General features: G+C 50.4%; 1 long non-coding RNA gene across 1 annotated transcript; it reads right to left on the reverse strand.

The window, feature by feature from the left end:
• Positions 1-253: 253 nt before the first annotated feature.
• LOC118168318 lies at positions 254-19,434 on the reverse strand. The gene is made up of 3 exons (XR_004751492.1): positions 19,016-19,434; positions 9,936-10,044; positions 254-1,299 (listed from the first exon to the last, which is right to left on the reverse strand). It is a non-coding gene; the product is annotated as an uncharacterized LOC118168318 (long non-coding RNA).
• Positions 19,435-20,134: the final 700 nt, after the last annotated feature.

A 20,134-nucleotide genomic window follows, 5' to 3' on the forward strand; every position in this document is an offset into this window, starting at 1 on the left:
ATGAAGCCGCAGGATGCTGCAGCCTCCTTGCTCAGAAACGTGAGCAGGATTGATGTGCCAAATAACCTGCCATTATGGCGTGAGCCGAGCTGGAGCAACCCCTCCAGTGCCCTGCCATTAGCAACGCATTATTATTCCTGACATTGGCCGAGACATTATAACATTCCTGACATTCCTGACATTACAATTTATTCCTGACATTGGCCGAGAAATGGCTGAGGATGGGATGAGGGGAGCCGAGGGGGGGCGGGATGCAATCCCAGCTCCTCACCCTGGTGCTGGGCATTTTGGAAGTGACTAAGCAAAACCTGAGCATTCCCTTTTTGCTTTTCAAAGAGACAGAGGGATTAGGAAGGCAGGAAGGGGACTTTCGGATAGGTTCAGATTGGGGTGAACTGGGCAAATATAAGCAGGGCAGACAGAGGAAATCCTGGAGAAGGCAGGCACGTGGCTTTGGGCTGGACCCAGCAGAGGTTTGGGATGGGAGCAGGCAGCCGTAGTGCTGACGTTGGCAGTGGCTGTGTCTTGCCGCAGCTCCTATCGCAGCACCGCAGTTGGGCAAAGCAAACACAGCCCTAAATGGAGCCTTCTCACTGCCCTGCCGATAAGCAGCACACACTGGTAGCGGAGACAGCTGCCTGTTGTTCCCCATGACGCAGCTCTGCTTTTCAGCCCCAGCCATGCGTGGAGGTCTCTTCTAAGCCCCTGTTTGATCAGAGCCAACGATGCTCAGACCACAGCCCTGCTCTTAGATGAGCCGAGGGTGCAGGGCTGGTGTGGCCTCACTGCCCGTTTCGGGTCAGTGTCACCAGCTCATGTCCCACACCTTGTGGCAGCCCTCAAGGACCTCATCCAGGGCAGGGCAGACACAGGGTCACTCCAGACCTTGGATGGGCAGGCAGTCTGGTCTCCATCTTCACCTCCAAGATAGAAGACACCTTTTAGGTTATCCCCACTGGTTTTCTTCTGGGATATTCATATCTGTGGTCCCAAACAGGAACACTGGGCAGACACATGGCCATGGTGGCCTTCAGAGGGACCTCAGCAGGCTGGAGAGGTGGGCAGGTGGGAACCTTACAAAGCTCAGCAAGTGAAAATGCAAAGTCCTGCTCCTGGGGAGGAATCACCCCATGCACCAGTACGTACTGGGGGTCAGCCAGCAGGAGAGCAGCTTTCCATGGAGCCCTGGGGCTGCTGATGGACCTGGCTGGACCCAGCCCCAAGAAGTCCACTCTGCTTGAGCTCAACCAGGTGATCCCCAAAGACCCTTTCCAACAACAACCATTCTGCCATTCTGGGCTTGTCAATGGAAAGGAAAATATAATAATAATAACAATTTATTAATATAAATATATTAATAGATATATTTCTAATATATTGATAATAATTATTATTAATAAATAATAATAATAAGCTTTTGAAAAAGATCCTCTTGCAAATCCCACCTGAAAAACCTCCAAAACAGAAAGAAGAGCAAACAAGAAAGAAAAAGAAGTGTCTCCTGTTCTCCAACCAGTCGATGCAATTTTCAGTTTCTTAGAGCAGCTTTTATATAAAGATCACTTTGTGCACTTGTCATCCCAAAACACCCTGTTTTGGGGGGCAGAGAAGCAGCTCAGCCTCCCGTCTCCTGCTCAGGTCCCCGATGCCCTCAGGGCAGCTGTGAACCACAGGGATGGAGCGGTGGCAGGGCCGCAGGGGGCTGAGTGCCTGGCAGCTGCTCGTGACGTGCTGGGTGGCCTGTCACCTCTGCTGACGGTGACATGTGGTGACTCAGGGCTGCAAGCTGAGCTCTGCACCAAATCACGGCCCGGGAGCCACTGGAAGAGTTTTATTTCTGCCCGTGTCCCCACATGCACGGCTGAAAGAAGCAACATTCTCGTGTTTCCTTGCACAGCGGTGCCCGGGAGATGTGTGTAAGGCAGTTCTGAACCTGAAACCTCCTTCTGAGGGTCAGGTTGCCTTAAAAGAGGATCTAAAGCTGGTCTATAAACTAACTGTGCCCGCTCTGTATGCAAAGCAGATTTAAAGCCTCATTGCCATCTCCATGCTGCCTTTTGGTCAGTGATGTCAGAGCTCTGTTGAATCTCGAAGAACTGTAATCAGAGATGTTTCCAGGAAGAAAATAAATACCCAAACCATCCCTTCAGCTCCCTTCTCCACCATGACTCACTGTCCACAGAAGGATTTTGTCTTGAAAGTGCCTGATTTTGCAAGTCTCCTACACTTTATGACCTCTCTGAAGGCTTCCCTCTGCCCAAGCACGGGATGCTGGTGGTCAGCCAGGGGTTGAAGTGGGAGGCAGAAAAGCGGAGCTTCTCCCATGGGCAAGCCCCTCTTCAGGGTGGATGTCCAAGGAGGATTACAAAACCTCAACAGTTCTCAGTTTGGCTCCTCTCCTCTCTGCTGCCAATCACTTGGACAAGGAGACGTCCGTAACGAAGAAGAGGTTTCCTGAAACAAGAAGAGCTTGGAACAGGTCTCCTCCTTTCAGTAAACATTCATTTGTTTAATGGGTGGAGATGGGCACGAGGGAGCCTGAAATCTCATTCCCCTGCCGAATTTCCAGGAAGACGAGCACGCTGACTCCAGCTGGACGCCGAGCCCCAGCCCTCAGAAGCCTCCTGTCCCTCGTCTGCTCTTGACAACATGCACTTTTGTCCTCTCTCTCCCTTGTTTTTCCCATTTCATTTGGATCGTGCGTCGCCTCAGGGTGGCTGCCGGTAATCTCTGCGGCTGGCCGCCTGCCTCTCCACCAGCCCCACCTGCAGCCCTGGGATATGTCACGATAGGGGACAGGGAACAGCTCCAAAGCCCCACATGCTGCCTTTCTCCACGTTCAGAACCCAGACCACCCAAAAAAACTCCTGCTTGGACACTTCTCTGTGTTAAGATGGTGAATTTTTGGAAAAGCTGAATGCTCATGTAACTTTTGAAAAAGTACCTGGGTGCTGTGAAAACTTGTGACCAAAGGCTTCACTTGAAACTCTCTGAAAGGTCTTAAACCTCCTTTTCCTCTTAATATATTTTTCAAAACTACATCTTCCCTTTTTCTCCATTTTCCCTCTTTTCCTCATAACTGGGTGCAGTTTCCCTTCACCACGTTCCTTTTCAGCATTAACTAGAGACTTTCTGAAGTGGCTCAGGGATGTGCTGGCATTTTGCAGGATTTTATTAGGCACTAATCCACTCCAAGGCGTGAAGAGGGCTTGACTGCAGTGACTGTCAGGAGGCAGGGAGAGGCGAGGGAAGGGTAATTGAGGGTTTAGACAGTGCTTTGCTCTGCCAGACACCTACCATCAAAAGCAGGTGGGCGTATTGATCAGCCTCTCAAGTGGTCTGCCTCTCCTATTAGCCCTTTCCTGGGCGATGCATATCATGTTGAACAAGTATAGATTTTTGGTGCCACTTCAGGCTGCTGGAATTGGGAGGTGAAGGAAAATAGGCAGATGTGATTTCTTTATGGGAAAAAGACAGGCTTCACGCCCCCAGGCAAGGGTACTTCTCCATTACACAAACACATTATGGGCAGCAGCACACCCGAGCTGGTCTGGGATAGATGTAGCTGTCCCATGGCAAACCCCTGTCATATAATATCATCTTAACTTAAGGAGCAGCAAGTGATAAGCTGAAAGTCTTTCTGTTTGGAGAGATGAGGAGTTAACATGCAAGGAAAAGTTAGCTGTAGTATAAATATGCAGCAAAGCATCCTCAGTGAAAAGGAGGACGGCAGCCTCTGTGCCCGAAGATATTTGATGCCTTAAGGCTGAAGGAGAGCGGTGGCTCGGGTGGTGCCTGGCCCCGAGCTGCTTTTCCCCGGGTGTGCAGCGCTGCGGGCGCGGAGCGGCGGGCGGCGCTGCGGGGCCGTCCTGCTCCTGCCGGAGTCGGCTGTTCGCTGAAATGCTCCTCCTGCTGAAATGCTCCTCCTGCTGAAATGCTCCTCCTGCTGAAATGCTCCTTCTGCTGAAATCGTCCTCTTGGCATCCCGCCTGCCTCACGGGGCCAGGAGGATGGAGCAGCTCTCCAGGGAGGAGAGGGAGCCCGGATAGACGAGCTCCTCAGCTGCCCCCTGCACCTTGTTAATGACAAGCAAAAGAGGAGCCTTGCTCCTCAAAGAGATGCTCCACGCAGAGTTAGGACAAAGCCAGTGGTGATAGCTGGGTGTTAGGAGGCTGAAGCATGGCTGCAGCTGTCCTCGCTGTCAGCTGTGGATGCAGTGCTCACCCCATCCTGCACCCAAATCACCTAATGGCTTACTGCAAGGGTTAAAGACAGCACTTTTATTCCTGTGGTTTCATACCATGCAAGTCCCCTAGGGCACGCTTTGCACTCACATAATTATTTTCCCTGGGGAAAATAACCCAGTGAATGAATTTGGACTCCTAATAGACTTGTGATGTATGACCCAAAGTCCTGGCAGTCTCCCGAGGTTGACAGTGATCTCCAACTTGTGCCAATCAGCCCCAGACAAGCCCCTGAATGAGGCTGTTTCGACATGTGCCAGTGATTTCTGCCCAGGTGAGGCTGGTCGGCCTACGCTTGACCAACAGCAGGAGAACATCCCCCAAGGGCACTTAGAAAATGAGTGCCTGCCATGAGCTGTGCCCAGTGTTGCCTCTCTCTGGATGCTCCCAGCACATTGCAACTGTCCCACAGAGAACAAGGCTGGGAATGGGGCACTAAGGTCCACGGACAGGCAGAAGGGAATGTGTGCACCCCATGCTGCCCAGACCCTGTGCTAGGCTCTCAGCTGTGTGGGCCTGGTGTTAATCTGACCGTGTGACAAAAGAAAGGAAGGAGGAGGAAGGTTGCACGGAGGGACAAACGCCACCTGATGGATAAGAAAGCATGATGTTATATCTGCGTCCATTCTGAATGGGAGAGGAAAGTGAGGGTTAGGGACGAGTGATAGCACAAGGAGGAGTTCATGTAACTGACTCTTTTGAAGGGCTGATGAGCATTCTTTAACCCTGCCTATTCAATGCACAGGGTACAGCTGGTCTGGGCAGCAGCCCTTTTTGTATAAATAACACTTATTTGCTGGAAGATAAAGGCTTAAAACTAAATATTCTAGTCCACCTTGAGTCTAACAGCCAGCCCTGCAAGCTCATCCTGAATCTCTGCAGCATCTCTTCCTCAGCATCTCTGCAATGCCGCTGCATGTACTGGAGCAAGATGCTCATCCCCATCACCTGCCCATCCTTGGAGCAGGTAGGCAGGTGGCATGTGCTCCCTTTTGTCTCTGTATATGACTTGATGCAAACAGCAAAAAGCACAGGAGATATTTTCCTGCCCAATGCACACTGCTGGTGTCATTGCTGCTGGAAATGTCTCTTTGGTAGGATCTTGCTGGCTTTTGCAGATGTGTCAGGGCAGCTAAGTACTGCTTCTAGAGATCACCCAAGCAGATGTTGTAGGTAAAAGCATCTTCTCCTTGCCCTCAGGCTTGCTGGGAAGGACTTGTGCTCCCAGGTCACCCCACAGACCTCTGGGCTTCAGGAATTTCTGCTGATAAGGGAGGGATTACACAAGGTCAGACCCAGCTGAAAAAGCAGAGAGAAGCTGGGGGCTGGACATCTCTTCTTGGGGCTTCTGATACCTGCTCCCCACTGGACAGAAAATGTGTGTCCCTCAATCTGTTCTAGCTTTCTCCTCCATGGCACCACTTCACCCCTCTCTCTGGCAACCTGCTAGAACAGCAAAGATTTAAGGATCTTTAGCTTTTACTTCTCTGAGCCCTAAATCTGAGCTAAATCAGGAGCTGCAAGGACGGTCCTTGAGGGCTGCCTTCCTTTTCTTCTCCAAATGCTCTCCCGGCTCCATCACAGAGATCTGGCTGCAGCTGAACAGCAGCTGTGGCTCCGGCTCCTGCAGCCTCTGAAACAGAGGGGAAATGAGGGAAGAATCTGTCCTGTGGAAAGAAGAAGAGCCCTTCAGCATGTTTTCCAGCCTACGGATGGTTAAGGATCCAGAGAGCTTGCAAGCAGCTCACAGACTTGCCTGTAGAGCAGCATACACACAATTAAAAGAGCAAAATGACAGCTTGGCGCTGGAGGGCCTCATAAGCTGGAAAAAATTATTTATTTATTTATTTTAATGTAGATCCATGAATTTCCAGGATGACAGGGAGCAAAGCCTGATTTGCTTGCAGATGGGAGTGTTCCCAAGCACTGTCATCTCCATTCCCCCGCTGCCCTTATTCTTCTCCATCTATCCTGCTAGGCACCGCACCTTGTGATAGAGCGGGGGTGGCAGGGGGTCTGGGCAGCTCCTTGGCTCTGCTGAGAAGTGATATGTGGAGACAGCAAGCAAAGGGGAGATGTCACAGTGTCACCCTCATGGCGCTCGGGGGGGACATCAGCCCACCTGCCCCCGTTCAGGGCACGGCTCACCCAGGGGGGATACAGGGAGCAGGGGGGTACTGGAGCAAAGGGAGGGACAAATCACAGCTATGGGGCAGGAATATCAGCAGAGCGTTTGGGGACAGCCTGTATTTGGAGAGTGGGACCAACCCTCCGTCTTAAAGAGCACCAGGGCAGACTGCAGACCTTGGGGCTTTCCTCCTCCACACCCTTTGCCCTGAGCACCAAACAGCCCCAGGACAATGCACCTGTCCCACACCAGTGTCTTTTCTGATGCCGTACACCTTTGCACTATAAAGCAGTGGAAACATCCTGTTCTCTTGTAAAACAGCACAATAAATCCCATGGGAGTGCTCCTATCGGTTTTAAGGAAACTGTAGCTTGTAAAACGCACGCGCCAAGTGTTTGCTCTTGTCCCAAAAAGCGGCTTTGTTCCCCTCTCTCTTGGTCCCAGGAAGCAGATGCAGTTTCCAAGCTGCTTGCTAACACCAGCTGGCTGCCTAGACACTGCTCTTCCCAAGGGCATCTCTTAGAGGGTGTTTGGAACCCCAAAGAGATCCTTCCCATTACAGCAGCTTCTAGGTATGTTGCCCAATCCGTGTCTCAGTTCATATCTCACAAGCAAAGTGTTCTCCTTCCCCAAAACCCGTAGCAAGGCCCTATACCTCCTAAAACAATGAGGATTTGGCAACAGCAGACCCACTCCTCCTGCAGCCCCAGGGCTTGCCTGGAGCCCTCTTATGAGTAATAAAACTAAAACCCACTTGCTCCCAGCAACATTCAGCCTGCAAGCATCCCCTCCCCTTATCCAGGGGCCCGAAGTGCCCCTGTGTTAACCTCTCCTGGGTAAGGAGCACCCCCAGGTTTGGAAACTTTAATGTCATAACCTGTTTGTCCTGTTTAAAGTGCAGGGCAGGGCTGGGGAGCTGACAGATCCTGAGTAAGCTCAGCCTCCAGCTACCCTGCAACTTTATGGCTCAGTGAGGGAGAAGGAGAAGGAAAAACAACCCTTAGAGCCTCACATTTTTCTGTCTCAGCTTTTTTTTTTTTTTTTTTTTTTCTTCAAAAAATAGCAGCGTGAGGCTTTGCTTGGGTGTTGCTGTGTGGATGCGGGTCTGGGCTCAGGGAGTGCAATGTAGTGATTTGTTCATCAGCAAGCATCTGAAAGGTTTTCCTCTCAGATCTGAGCCTCTGGGAGAAGGCTGCTCGCAGGTGATCCCTCCCTGAGATGAAGAAGCTCCCTCCGTATCTCCAAAATCAGATTCACACCTCTCTTGATCCATGTCAGCTACTTCTGTCTGTGCACATGACGAGCCAGACGGCTGCGCTGCACCCTGGGTACCAAAAATCCCCCCCTTGCCTCATCTGGCTGCTTTGCACCTCCAGTATTTGGCTGGGAAATCCTTGCGCATGGATGTGATGTAGCCACTAGATAAGAAGCTGAAAAAGAGGAATTGCATCTTTCTTGTCACCTGTGCTGCATCCATTATGTGTCTTCTCTGGGGTTTCTATCTGGGGGGTTGATGTGACTTATCACTTGAAAGAAAAATGCATATAGGGGTCTCTAAATAGGATGATTCAAAACCTTCTTAAAAACAGAATTTTCATCTGTTTAAAGCATAAAAGAGTTGGCCAAGATTACTCTGACGTAACCTGAGGCCTTACATATTTGTGATGTATTTATAGAAATAAGTGGTTTATGGTTTGTTCTGTACTTTAATGATGCCAGCTCAGTGTTTTGCTCCTGGATGCAATAAATCTTGTGCCAGGCAAAGACACAAATGCAGCCAGGAGCGGGGCAGCACTGTCTCTTGGAGAGGTGCATTGGCTCTCAAGCGATCCTCTGCCTGCTCCCTGCCCAAGATCCAGCCCAAACCTGGAGTGAATAAGACATCTGAGCAGTTAGCCAGAAGATATTTTAAAAAAAAAAAAAAAAAAAAGTAACGACATTTGAAGTGGCAGCATGAAGTTGCACATTGCCACACCTTGTTTTCTCCTCCTCATCCCAGCTCCTTTTGGAAGCATTATTTCAGCCTGGGTACAGGTAGGAAAGTCCTTCGGCAGGCAGGCACGCACGCAGGGAGGTGAAGCTGTATGACTTGGCACCTCCCGGGCAGGCGGCGTGCAAGGCTCGGTGGCTCAACTGTTGCACGACACGTGCCCAAAAACAGTGCCAAGCGCTTTTGCTTTTCGGTAGTTGCAAACAGAAAGCCGAGCAGCCCAGCCACCCGACAGGAAACATCTGCAATCAGGAGATCATAAAGCGAGCCGGCTTGTGTTTTATCCCTTTTTCTTTCTTTCTTTCCTTTTTTTTATGACAAAAATAAAACGATAAGTTCACTTTGAAACTTGTTCTTGACTTTAGCGCATACGAACTTAAAACAAAGTGGTTTATGACCCCCCCCTGCGATATCTCTGCTTGCAGGTGGCAGAGGCAGGCTCAGCCTGATAAGATGACTGATATGGAGGGAAACTGCTGCACTGAGCAAATGTGCTCATTAAGCAGGAATCTTAAGAAGTTGGGGATATTTGCCTAATGCCCTCCTCCTTCCATCGTCCGGTGGAGCAGAGGGACCAGGGTGAGAGCCAGGCTCTCCCTGGCTTGGGCTTGGCCAAAATTTTGGGGCATCAGGCAAGGACCAGGACTCGACAGGCTCCTTGCAGTCAGGATGGCAGGTGGGCATCCGAGGGAAGCCCAAGCTGGATAAGGGCCCAAAAACACTTCCAGGACCAGTGATAAGCAATACACCAGGCTGGATTTGGGGCTGAAGGTCTAAGGAGACCACCGCAGCATGCCTCCAGATTTAGGGTCATCTTTGCTTATGCAGAGCAGTAACTTGTTCTGGGGTTAGTGGATGATAAACATCTTAGTCATCCTGAGTAAAGATAGGGGAACGAGCCTGCAACAAGTACAGCTCTGTTCCACCTTTATTTGAAGACCAGATGTTAAGCAACCAATTTTTCTTGGCCTTTTTAGTGGTTTAGTGGTTACATTAGGCATGTTTCACTCTTGCCTTTTTCTTTTCAGGAGGGGATAAAACTGTCACCGTGAAAGGAAATTAGTTCCTCGAACTCATTTCACTCTGTTTTCTGCTTTTTGGCCAAGCATTTTTATATGCATGTGTTCAGAATTTCCTTGTTCCTTATTTATTGTTAAGTACAAAAAATGGTAACTGCCATTTCCAGGGCTGGAAACAGGGGGGATGTAGGCACAAAATGACTGTCCATGGTGGATGGGCATCACCTCCCTCCTCGCTGTTCTCCTTCCAACCTCTGATGGAGTAGGTGAGATGACCCAGTGCTTCAGTCTGGGGTTGGAGTTTTGAGTGTCATAGGTAAGATATGACCCTAATGAGCTTAAAGGTCATCACAGAAGGCACAGATTTAAGAAAATCAATGTTCTTACCCGAAGAGGAGTTACGGTGTCTATAGGAGTTTATTTGCTAACCAACATCAGTGACATCACTGAGAAATGCATGGGAATGTTAAGTGGAGTCATTATAATTTGTTTTATTTATATTCTTGTTTGATTTTAGTTCTTAGGTTGGGTCCAAAACTCCTTTGGGAACTTACTGAAGGGTAAGGATGGATCCTCATCTCTACGGCTGCCCCCTCTCTGTGCAGTGCTTCCTCTCTCCAGGGAGCTTTCTCTTACCATATCTGTTGGGCCCTTTGCAATTACCTAGGGCAAAAGATAACATGCAAACACGTTCTTAGCATTCAAAGCGCTCCGAAATATCAGCTTGCATTACCGCTATACAACAAAGCACAAAGACCACAGATTACAGTCCGTGACACCGTGCGCTGCCCAGCCCCGTGGCTCACCTGGGGAAGTGATACCAGATGTAAACACGAAGGCGGCACGATCTCCTTTGCATGTTAACTGAGCAGCCAGGGCAATCACGGAGCCGGGCATGCTGGTTCCCTTTCAGTGAGCCTCCTGATTTGCTCCCTGTGCTCATACCGAGAGATGTTTTACCTCTGCTTCCTCCAGACTGGGGTGGCTTCTCTCATAAAGGCTCTGCGACTTCTCCTTCTGCTCTTGCCCACGCAATCAAGACAAAGATTTTCCCTGTCACCAGCCTTTCTGGGCAATGCACTCCTGTGTGTGCACTCATGTTTTGTGTGCCACAAAACGCCCATCCACCATGGGCATGGCTTCAGCAGGCAGGGTGGTCTTCACAGATCTCTTACCAAAAAACCAGTGGCACCTCTCTACGTGCCGCGCTTTTTTCACAGCTGAATTTTGAGGTTACAAGGGAAGGTGTCACCAAATGATGAAGCACAGCCCTGCAAGGATAGGAGGCAAACAGGGAAGGATATATGGAAACAGCCAGCATAAGTGATGGATGGGGAGAGGGGCTGGCGTGGCCTGGAGGGGCCAAGGACCAGACTGAGGTGGGGAGGGGACAGCAGTGTAGGACAGGATAGAAAGTGCAGGGGAGAAATCATCACATGGACTGGCTCCTTCCCTTGCTAGAGCCACAGTCATTGCCCCCACAGATGAGGGCTGGTGGGACAAGTGCTGTACCCCCCAGCGCAGCCTAGCTGTGGCAGCGAGCACGGCACAGACAGCCCCGCTGTGCTCTGGGGGACACGCCATGCTGGCCGTAAGCACAGCACCAGTTTGGGCCCTTCCAGAAAACAAATAAAAACCCTCCCCAAAGTGAAACTCTCTGACATTCCAGAAATAACAGCTCTGCATCCCTCAGAGCCTAAATCACGCAGGCAGGAGCTCAAGCTGTAACATGCTGGCTGGTTTCTACCCGGCGCTGCGTTTTAGCCAGCTCTCCAAAGCAAACCGAAAGCCCCGGCTCCTCCTCCCGGGGAGATGAACATCCAGCAATAAAGCTGCCCTAAATTATTGTGAGCAGAAGAAGTCTTGCTCAAGGCTGTGCAGTGCCTCGGCAGGGATCCACGTAAAGCAGCCGGCGTGAGAGGACGTGACACGACCTGCCGCAGGAATTGTACTGAAACTCCAAGCGTGTCAGAGCAGGAGAGCATCGGGGCAATGACTGATGAAGATTAGCCTAGATAGCGAGGAGGAATGGCATGTCAAAGGAGGAGGGGGGAAGCGATATGGCTACGGGGAAGGAAAGGCAGGGTGGAGCCAGCGGCTGGAGCTGGTGGCCTGCCAAGGTACATATATGTTCATTGAGCAATCCTGTTCCTCCGCTTGCCTGGCAGGTAACAAAAGGCGTGCGGGCGTCTACGGGAGGGTGGATGAGGAATGCTCCACCGGCAGCAAGGGAAGGTCCCTCAGCACAGACCTTGCCAGGCAGGGACCCTCAGGAGCTCCCCGAGACAGGGTTCACTGCAGATTCCTCCAAACAACAGGGAGCTGCTCAGGATGAAGCACAATTAAATAATAGAAAAGAGCGGTACACCAGCAGGCAGTGTAGATGAGAAGGGCTTGTATCCACCCACGGAGGGATGGAGGTGGCAGGTCCCATGGGGGTTTCTGGAGTGCTGAGCACAAGGGAGCTGGATGAGTGCTCATGCCTATTAGATTTTGCTCTCCTGCCCAGCACCTGCACCAAACGATGAGTAGGATTTCAATTTCATGGCATAGAAGAGAAATTCAGGAACATGCCCTCTCTGAACAGCTATGCTCTGCTGAACTGGCAGCTCAGTGCTGCACTTTGGCATGAGAAGTATTACCTCTCCAGAGCTTAAATATCATCACCCTGAAAACCAGTGGTATTACTGAAATATCTGACATCTCTCTAGTAATCCTTCATAGTGGTTCTCCAAGCCACAGATTTCAAAGCTGAGTATTGTGTTAGGTTCATACAGTACAGAGACCCAGAGAAGAGAAATGACCTCTCTGGGGTCAGCTGTAATCTCCTGCCTGCCTAGAAACTCATCCAACCATTGGTTCACCAGGCTTCAGTGGTCCTCTTCCACCTCATGCCTTTCTCTATAGGCTGGCTGCTGATACATGGGAGGAAAGCAAATCTCCTTGAAGATCCATGATAAGTAAGATAAGAAAAAGGAAAGCCTAGGCAAGGGGGAGGACTGCAAGGCATGACCTATTGATAGTTTGAGATTCACAACTCAGCAAGCTCGAGTGAGGGTTTTATCAAGACTAGCAGAATTCATTACAATCATTTAGACTTTTCCTCTACCAACCATCTGGACAGCCAACCCAGACTCAATAGAGCAGCACATAAAAGATGGTGAAAAAAAACTTTCTCACATTCATAACTTCTATCTCTCTCCACATGCTCAAACCTTATTTTTAAAGCCCTTCTCCCTAACCCCCATGGCTTAAACAGGTCTTTGCATGGCCCCTAAAGGAGCCAAGAGCAAGTTAGTCCCAAACAGCAGGGGTTCGGGTGTAACCTCCCTCTCCATTCTCCCAGGGACTTCTGCGGGTGTCTGCAAGATATAATCAGCTCTTAAGAGCACTTAGAAAATAGGAAATACTTGTACCTCTCCACACAAGTACCCACGGAGCAGATATACTCCTCAGGAGAGGTGTGCAGGGCTGTGTGGGCTTTGCCACCTTTTGGTGCTGCTGGGAAGCACCAGGATGTCTTTCTAACAGAGAGGGTGTATGAGGCTCAGTGTCTGCCAAAAGAGGGATAAAATACAAATATGGTGCCTAGAAATTAGGTGTCTGTAGGTTTGCACTGCTCCATCCCTAGAAATATTGTAAATCACTGCTTTGCTGCTGCCTGGGCTTCCACCACAGGGAGGGTGGGATGCAAAACACGTTGCAGCAGGACTGACCTAGACCAAGGGTGCACCAGTATGGGAGCCCTCTGATTTTGGAGACAGACTGGTGTGGTCCCTAGTCCTATCCCAAGCACCCCCAAGTTCCTAAAAATGGGGAAACAAGGAGACAGAGGTAGCAGCGTGAGTTGCACTCTGACAATAAGCCATGACCAATGAAAAACTGCGCACTGCATTACTGGGTGTCAAGCCCAGGCTGGATGGGACCATTTACATCTGCTGCTTCTCAGCTCAGAAGGGTCCACCTGAAGCTGCACCAGCCAGGAGTCACCACCTGCAGCCAAGAGTCCACTGTCCTTTCACCAAAGTGCTGCCATCTGGGACATCTGAGCAATGCAAAACGCATTTTTGCACACATGTTGCAGTTCTCAGGGGCGATGGTGGGCGATCCATATGTTACAACATACAGGTGCCATTGCACATTTCAGGAACAGCGCCTTGTTTTTGTGTGGAACAGCCACTGTTGGACGCAGCTGACGCTCAGCATTTGCATGGATTTGATTAGGTGGCAGACTGGATGTGAACCTCTCTGTTGAGAAGCAGGAGTGAGGACATCTCATTTGCCTTGCCCTTCTGTTCACTTCCTGGCTTTGTGCAAAGTAAAAGACCCCTTTGGCAAAACAAGAGCGCAGACCAGGGGAAATCACGGTTTTGCAGTTCATGCCATTTCTTTACTCTGGTGTGCAGTGCTCAGGCTCCTTGGTGCATGGCAGGCAACAGCCCATGCTCTCAGGATCCCTCTCCAGCCACCAGCATTTGCACGTCCTCCTGACCCAAAAGCAAAATGGCAGTGATGACCTGCCAAGAAATAATTGCATGAATTTTCATGAGCCTGTTGTTTTCTCCATTCCTGCCTATCTCCGTTATTTGACCCTTGGGAAAGAGGCATACATGAAGATCCCTCAGATACCTCTGTCATGCTGATGGCTCTATGCTGCCGTTTGGACGCAGAGGAGAACTGATGCTTTCGCACTGATGGGGTGAAATGTGCTCTGTTCCTTGAAGGCTAATGCAAGAGCAGAGCCTCTGAGCTTTCTGTTTTGAAGAGCTCTATGATGCCAAGATAAAGTGGAACTGACCCTCCTTATTGTCAGTGCAAATTATGTGATACCAGTTAAAGAGAAATACAGGAAAGACTTCGGCAAGAGGCTATAAGCAGGAGAGAGTCTCCTTTGCTGGGTGGAAAGCACTGAGCATGAGAAACCAGGTGCACTGTGTGAATACCACGGCTCTTCTCTTTAGCCCTGCTTTGTTTTAACACCAGCTCTGCTATCACTGCCCGAACTTCTGATATCCCCCCCACATCTGTTAGCTCCATGTATCCTCTAGGCAGAGAAATAGAGAGGAGCAAGGTGTTAGCAGGTCCCAAAAAATCCTCATGATGAAGGAAACAAAGAGGGAAACTGAGAAGCTCATGCACAAATGGGAAAATGTTGAAGAGGAGTGAGAAGCTCTCCCATGGCTGATCAGAGCAGGGTTCACATAACTCAGGGTGCGGATGGAAACCCTTAAATCTGATTTCGGTGGGTGCCTCCAGCACCACATGTCAGGCAATCAAGACTCCAAAACATGTACTGCTTGGGCAATGCAAGCAGTGCGGGCACAGTGCCCAGTTCTTGGTGTACAGCTCCCTGCTGGGACGTGCATATTTTGTGACCACGTTTGAGGCACCTGTTTTGAAAAAGTAGCCCCAGGCCTTTATTTTATAGCTGCCCTCAGTGATAAACGCTCCCTCCAACCAGCCGAAGAATGCAGCTGCGAACAAGCGTGGCCGGCTGCAAGCAGAGCAGCAGCTCATGAGCTCCTCACAGATCTCCAGGTAGGTGTCCTAAGGAGAACAATCCTACCAGCCCCATTGGGGAACAGAAAGAGCCAAGGCAAGGGAAGGTGGAATGAAGTCCCAAAGGTCTTGCAGTAAATCAGTGTGGGAGGAGGTGCTTTTTGTCTGCAGGCTTCTGCTCCGTCAGGGACCTGTGTGCAAGAGGTCTTGGGAGCTGCCCTTAGGGTTGGATCCTCCACTGAGCCCCAGAGCAAATACAGGGATCTTTCTGAAGCTATCCCACTGGGAGGACTTGAATGCACTTTTAATACAGCTTTGTACTTACACACACACACACAAACACACGCACACACACACCAAAATTTCAGAAGCATTTGGAGCACTCAGAAGTGGTTTAAGGGCTGAAGTGAGTACTCACGTGCTTAAAGTCATGGATAAGTCAATGCCTAAATATGTAAATTATGATCTAGTAGGTTTCTGAAAAACTCAGTAGGTGCTCAGTTGCCATATGGGCTTGAATCAGCTAGCAAATCCAGCCCTCAGTCAGCATTGCTAATACACTATTAGCCAGCATAACATGCCCGAAGAAATATTTTCATCCATGTTACACTCAGCAAAATGTTACAGCATCAGTACAGCTCCTCTGAAGAGATCTTATAAGGATGTAGGCAACATGAGAAGCAGAAAATATATCTGTTAGTGCAGGAAAAATATTATTACAGAAGAAGAAAAAAAAAAAACAAAACAAACAAACAAACAAACAAACAAAAAAAAACAATGGTTTCATGTTGGTGGACTACTGAGGCAGGGTGGCAAATTTCTCTTCTCTGAATTACTCCTGTGTCAGGTTTGCCAGGATCTCATGTCAGAGAAGTAGTAACCCAATCCATGCTCAAGTTCCTCCTGTTTCTTTGATTTGCCCCCTAATAAACTTTTCACAACGAAAATTCCAGCTGGTTCTCAGAAACACTCCTCATTGCTGGCCTGCAAGTACTTCGTGTTCTGGTTTGAAAGTGTTTCTTAGGAGTGAGCTTTGTCCACCTTGGAACCAGGGGTAAGAGCATGCTCCTCCTGCTCTCCGTGCAGCCTAAACTGAATAATAATTTCGGAGCAGTTATCACAGTAAAATTGCAAGTGCAGAGGAAGTAGGTATTATGAATGTGTAGCTGACATTATTTGAGCTGTCAGTAGGGCTCTCCACATCTGTTTCCACACAGAGATCTCAAGAGAGGTCCAGGTCTGGGCATTTACAGCCCTTGGTGTGGCTCAAGGGGCCGCAAGTGGCATGTCCTCAAGGAAGAGTTCAAGTCAGTACATGCTTGGTTTTCAACCCATCCTCCTCTGGCTTCGGATGGGACATGTGAAGCTGGGAAACACCTCCAACCTCAGAGAAAAAGCAAGGGACATGGGGACCCTAAAGGCCACGTCCCCCATGGAGACAAGATGCCGACAAGATGAGGACAAGATGCTGGGAGGGCCAGTCCAAGAAATCAGCAACACACATGGTCTCTCCCATCCGACTCTGCTTCCTGAAAGAAGTTTTATTGCCACTGAAATGCTTAAAGCTCTGTGAAGCCTTTGCCAGCTGGAATAGTCTCTTTGCACCTGTCTTTTTGTTGACACAAATCCCTTCTCTAATAGAGCTAATCACTCCACTTTGATAAATCTGCCAGGCCCCCGATACAAGCTCCCTTCCAGCCCTCGGTGCTAAACAAACAGACCATTGTCTGCACTGGGCCAGCCAGCCTGTTAATGGTTAAACTGGGAGCGGGCAGGCTGGGGGGAAGGCGGCATCATGGGCTGCAAAGGGATGGCTCTGGACATCCCCCACACTCACCAGTCTGCAGTGGAGCACTGGGTTACTCCCTGAGCTCTGCTGCACCCGCATAACCCAGGTTTAAGGTAGGCGATGCCACCACAGACTTCCCTCCCCGGAGGAAGCAACACAAGGACTGCTCCACACCTGAAGCGTAATGGATGGGAAAATGGGAAAAAAAAAGGGAAAAAATGGGAAGCGTAACAGCAGCGTTTCAGCTCATGTTGGCAAAAAGCACTTTTTGGCCCGTTAGTCGCCTCTAGCGACACAGGCTGCACATCCTTCTGTGTGTGTGGGATGAGGAAAGGTAACGATGTGCCATTTCATGGCGCTTGAGCAGTGACTGCAAAATTCGGTCATGCAGCCCAGAGCAGCACACAGGCACTAGGTGCCTGCCCTCTGCTGATATTAGCTGTATCTGTAGGAAGATCTTTGAACATAATCCCCAGGAAAGCTCCCTAGCAAGTTGTAATCAGCCCCATGGTGTTCAGATGAAACTCGTTACCGTTTGCACCAGCTAACAAACCCATCAGCACCAACAAGATGACTTCTCAGTGGCTTTGTTCAGGCTTGCTGTGTGCCTCAGGTGAGCTTTATCTATGCCACCAGGGAGACCAGAGGTGTCCCAGGAGGGAGCTCTGCCAGTCCCGGTCATGCTCCCAGCAGCAGGTAAGCATTTAGCCCTGTGTCCCCTTATAAAACACCTGCTTTGTGGTCCTGTTCACCTGTAAGGAGCTCATCTCCTGCTGCAGGAATCCTGGTGCTTCAGCTCAGTCCTATGCTTGTCCCCTGAGGTCCCAGCACTTGTTGGTGGCTTCTCACAGCCACTTGATCTTGGTGATAAAGCCAGAAGGGGACAGAGATGGTCACTGCTTTGGGATGCTGTGCAGAACTGGGGCCCTGAGGTTCTAAACCTGTGAGTGAAGAAACATGGATGCTTCCAGCCCTCCCAGAGCAGTGCATTGCAGATAATGCTAATTACATCTATCAGAGTCCTGCTGCCCCTCTCCATCTTTCCCCACCACAATGTTCTGAAGCCCCTTTCTTTATATAACAGCCCTGAGGCCTCCTTGGCCAAACAGGCACGTGGCTATGGGTGAGTTGACACTCACGGGGATGGCCAAAGAGCCAGGCACAGAAAGAGCCTCGCACTTTGTCCGCGCTGGCAAAGCCTGCAGTGGTCACTGGAGGTGCCAGGCACTTTGCACGGGTGAGTGGTGCCCCTGGGAGGGGCGAGGTGGCTCGCGGGAGATTGCCAAACCGGATGATTAGGGACTTGTTTGTGCACAGCCTAATCCTCCTCCACCGCTCGTGTGGGTGCAGGAGCCTTCCAGCTCCTCTGTACCCACCCCAAGAACAGGAAGAAACTTGCACCCGAGGGACTCGGAGGCGCGGGAGAGCCACGAGGTCAGGAGCCTGGCAGCATCTGACCAGGGATTGCCCACGGTACGTGGAGAAAAAACAATAGCGGGATCAGAGAGTGATGCAAAACGCTGAGAGCTTGCAACTGCCAAGAGATTTAGAAAGAATGTGCATCCTCGAGGAAGCGAGCAGGAGGAAGGCGAAGTGGATGCCATTGGGTTTGGCTTCCAGGGCTGCCTTTGCTGCAGCACCACAGGCACGATCCTGCGCCCAGCATCGCCTCCCCTCCTGCCTCCTCTGGAAAGGGCCTGGGGAAGATCACAGCCATCTCTCTTTGCATGCACATGCGGCAAGAGAAATGTATTTTTTTCTCCTTCCCCAAACAATTAATGTCAATGCGGAGAGGCAGGTGCTCCTGGCGCAATGCCCTCCTTTTTGTTTACAGAACACTCCTTGAAGATTATTTGTGTTGAAATCTTTTGGCTTTTCTCTCTCTCCTCTTTTTTCCCTCTTTCTCCCTCCCCCTCATCGTGTTAGCATTCTTCCAGCCGGTTTTTGTGCCCTGCGGGCCCTCGGCGAGCAGCCCATACAGAGGCAGGGAGCCCTGATGGGCTCAGCCCAGGCTGGGGGCATGGATGACACTCCTCGGGCATGATTCCCACCTCACTTTGTGGCTGGTGGGGAGCAGAGTGAACTGGGCCATTGTCCAAGGGCTGCTGCTGACCCTGCCATTTCCATCTGAAAGGCAACATTCATGTGAAAAGCATCACTTCACTTTGCATCTTTTCCTCCACTCCCCTTCCTCCTCCCTGCCTCGAACCAGCATCATCCTCCCCTTGTCTCCCACCTCTCTGTCCCAGGAGGGACCAACATGGCTTTACCAAAAAAATGGTCACAACCCTGCACCAAAAGCTCTTACTGCCTTACAAAGCTGCTTGCTTCAGTGCACTTTCCTACCCGTGGCTCCCACCAGGCTCCGGCATGGATGCTCCTGTACTCGCTCTGAGTCATCCCTGGGGACCGCGGGGCCACTGCCACAGGCTGGTGGCATTTCTGCATGAGTCACTTGGGTGAGACAGATTATAGAGAGCTTTATGATTGTCTTTTCACTGTTTCAAAACAGAAAGCGGCTGAAACAGGTTTGAGGCAGTGTTGGAAGGTTGCAAAAGATTGAGACAGAAGGCAAAAGTGCACCCTTTTATTTTGTTTTAAAGGGGAAAAAATTGTTTGGCCACGCTGAAATCTGGAGTGAAGAATAAATGAAGATTCCCCCTCAGTTCAGCCCAGCCCCAATGTCAGCCCATGTGCTGGGGATGGCTCTGCCAGCTCCTGCCTCGGCAGCAGCCCCAGCTCTCCCTTGCACTGTGGAGAGGAGTTTCCAGCAGCTCTTCCTCTGGATGAGCCTGTCACAAAGCGCTGAGCAAGCGCCACTGCCACCCACTTGGAGGGGAGAAGCAACCTTGAACAGCATCTGCATCCACTAGGCTTCACCTTCAGAGTGCTGTGCTGAATTCTTGTTCCTCTGAGCTGCTGTGAGCTGGTCAACAAGGAGGGGATGCTCGGGATGGAGCGCTGTCACGGCGCGTCTCAGCCAAGTAGTTCTGCGCCTGTAAAACCAGCAAATGAATAAATGTTTAAATTGATCGGTAGGGAGAAACAGCACTGAGCAGAATAAACTGCTGAGGCACTGAGAAACCATGCAGAGAAAGCCCTGCACCGAATGAGATGCTTGTATGCTTTGCAGTGTATAGCCACCATGCGGGCTGTGCAGCTGGGTGTAGTGGCAACAGAGATTTACACTAAGTGGTGTAATGTTTCCAGATGGCTCTTCAGCAAAAGGATAGGGGTTTAAATCTTCACAGAGAAGTGAGAGGCCCAAAGGCTTTCTATCATTTATGGTCATGTTGTTGTCTCTGCTGCCGTTGGTCCTACTCGAAAGCATAGGTCCGGCTCTGTGTGCTTTGGCAGCCTTTTTGCCCTGCTGAATCAATCTAACATCTCCAGCAGCTCATTCCCCACCATCATGGCAGAGCTGTGCCTTCGCAGGGGACGGCAGCACATCTCAGATGCTGAAAG

The sequence above is a fragment of the Oxyura jamaicensis genome, chromosome 5, assembly GCF_011077185.1.
Source record: "Oxyura jamaicensis isolate SHBP4307 breed ruddy duck chromosome 5, BPBGC_Ojam_1.0, whole genome shotgun sequence".
NCBI lineage: Eukaryota > Metazoa > Chordata > Aves > Anseriformes > Anatidae > Oxyura > Oxyura jamaicensis.